Here is a 2,963-nt window from a genome sequence, read left to right as displayed (position 1 = left end):
GCACCCAAATCCCCAGACTCACCCTGCAAAAAATGAGCAAGTGAGGGAGGACTGGGGAGTGAGCAGCAAAGGCAGAGGAGATGGAGTGAGCAGGATGGGGCTTCAGAGAAGGGACAGGACAAAGGTATTGAAGTTCATATATGCAGATGACATTGCACTGGCTACTCAGGATTCCTCATTTGAAACCTCAGAGAAGGTTCTAGAACAGGACCTGAGAACACTAGAAACCTATTTTAAGGCATGGCAGTTAAAACCAAATGCCTCAAAAACAGTGGCCTCAGCTTTTCATTTGAAAAAAATACCCATGCTAAGAAAACATTAAGCATCCATTTCTGCTGCAATCTCAGCTTCTGTCACCACCTTGCAAAAACCAAAAGGAAAATGTAGGCCAGGGTCAACATTATACAAAAACTTTCAAGAACATCTTGGGGAAAGTGACACACTCCAAACAGAAACATGAGTTGTTGTCCATTCCACAGTGGAATATGACTGTGTCCCAGTTTGGAGCAGAAGCCCGCACACCATTTTAGTGGACACCAAAATTAATGTCACTTTTTGCATAGCTGGCAGCACGCTCCCATCAACACCACTTCATGGCTGCTATTACTGGCTAATATTATGCAAGCACATAGCCTACATGAATGGAGTACATAAAGATAGTGGCAAACATCACACTACTACTTCACCGTGATCTAGAAAAGCCCCCTCATGACTGACTAAAATCAATAAGATTTGGCTTGGCTTGTGCCACATACCTCCTTGTGGATAATAAAGAATTGAACAGACAATCTGAAGCCTGGATGGCTTGCCAGTGTAGCAAACAAAAGTCTAATTGACAATCCAACTCTCTTCCCCCAGCACATATGGACACTTCTAAACCATATCCATTAAGAGACTGTAAGATCAAACAGTAGTCATGCCATTGCTTTCACAGTTCCACTATCACCATTCAGAAAGAGAAGATAACTGTCACAAGCAGCCCTCTGGGTTTTGGAGGCAGTGGCATTACCAGGGGTAACCCCTCAGCTGGACATTGCTCTTCTCAGTGGTTACGAAATGTGAGACAGTCACTGTCCAGAAACCCGATTTCCAAACACAGGAAAGGATGCTTTTGCATTTCTCGGGTTCCTTTTCCAGCATATTTAGCTCCCAGTGCTACACTGTTGCAGTATTTAAAGAGCTATCAAGATTCCTGAGCAGCTCCCTTCCCTGCTTCCAAACTCCACAGTTCAGCACTCACCCCAAGAGGGACAAGCCTTACTACTTACTAATGTAGGGCCCCAGAATTGCACAATCCTGGATCCACGGGATAGGTGTTAGACCACCAGCTTTGGGAAAGTTTCGAGAAGCCCCTTCAATGTGCCAGACCCACAGGTGTTTTGCTCTTTCTGCACTGCTTAGGCCACAATCCCTCACCACCTCCTCAAACTGAACCTCTAAGGCTTCATCACTCCTACTTCATATTGTGAGCTCTGTTCAATAAGTCCAACTGAGCCAAACCCCTGGCAGAGACCTGTCCACTCTTCAGGGACTAATGCACATCACCAAGTATTTACAGTGACACTCAGGCAGCACTTTCAAAAGAGCCAAATTTATTAGACAACTGGAACATAAGTCTTCAGATTAGCATAGAAAAATGAAAGTTAAAACATCATCCATTCTGGTGAGCACAGAATCCCAGCCAATCCACAGTGAACTCCTTCTTCAGGCTTAGGCTCAGTCTGAACTACTTGGTCAGCTCCAAGGTGGGAGCCCAGTTTCCTTTCAGCAGCCAACTCTCACCTTCCTACCTCACACGTTCCAGTCCTTTGTTCTTAAACTGAGTGATTGCGCTTGGCTTCCCTATTGAGAGGTCAGGAAATTCATCGGCCTCTGCATTGTTGGTTGCTAGGTGCCTGTCCTACTGACTGGATTTGCCATTGCCTTCTCAGATTCTCCATTGATACAGTCAGCCTAGGCCATCCTGGCTCAGACAGCTAGGCAACATTCAACATTCTCTTGAAGGTTTTGGCAAATCCACTTACAATATTATCCTGGTGCAGTAGAGACACTATACCAATAGGAGGCATTCTTCCATCAGTACAGGTAATCCACCTCCCTGACAGACGGCAACTAGGCCCTAGTCTACACTACAAGTTTACGCAAGTATAACTTGTGTTCCTCAGGAGCATGTGAAATCCACACCCCTGAATGACAGTTACTCTGATCTAGCTCCCTGTGTAGACATATCTACTGCCTTTCAGAGGGTAGGGAACCCGCTGATGGGAAACGCTGTCCCATCAGCATAGGTAGCATCTTCACAAAACGGTATAGGGATGAAGCATTGTAAATGCAGACAAGTCCTAGGTCAATAAAGAAATCATCCATCAATCCAGTGCTGTCTATGCTGGGGATTAAGTTGGTACAGGTATGTCTCTCAGGAGTTTGGCTTTTGCACTCCCCTGACCAATGCAGCTATGGCAATGCAAGTTCCTAGTGTAGACCAACCAGTCCTTCCCCACCCACTAGATAACAATGCAGCAAACAGTGGAAAGTGAGACATATATATCAGAAAAATATTCTGAAAATTCCCTTTTTATCATACACTTAGGGTTGTTACAGCATACCAGGGGGGCACCCTGGAACCAGACTCTGCCCTAGGACTGGCATGGGGCTGCTGTTAGCTTCAACAGATAAAATAACTACCATTTTTGTATGGCCATTTGCAAGGCTGTGTGTTTCTCGGAACCACTTGCTGTCAGATGTGCTCCTACTAAGAACATCCAGGATTTGAGATTGCTGCCTGGGAAAAGCTTCTCTTTTAAGGCAAAATTGTCCCACCAGTCACATTTCTTATGACCCTGGGATACTTTGAGGTGCATCTCACCTGCCCACTTCTCAAAAGGTGGGGCAACCTCCCACGATCAGGGTACGTGGTGACATGAAAAGCACTAGAGAAGGAAGTAGATAGGAGACACAAAGAG

Source organism: Pelodiscus sinensis, chromosome 5 (assembly GCF_052426305.1).
Source record: "Pelodiscus sinensis isolate ZL-2025 chromosome 5, ASM5242630v1, whole genome shotgun sequence".
NCBI lineage: Eukaryota > Metazoa > Chordata > Testudines > Trionychidae > Pelodiscus > Pelodiscus sinensis.
The sequence above is the reverse complement of the archived record's forward strand: the minus strand, read 5'-3'. Positions refer to the sequence as shown.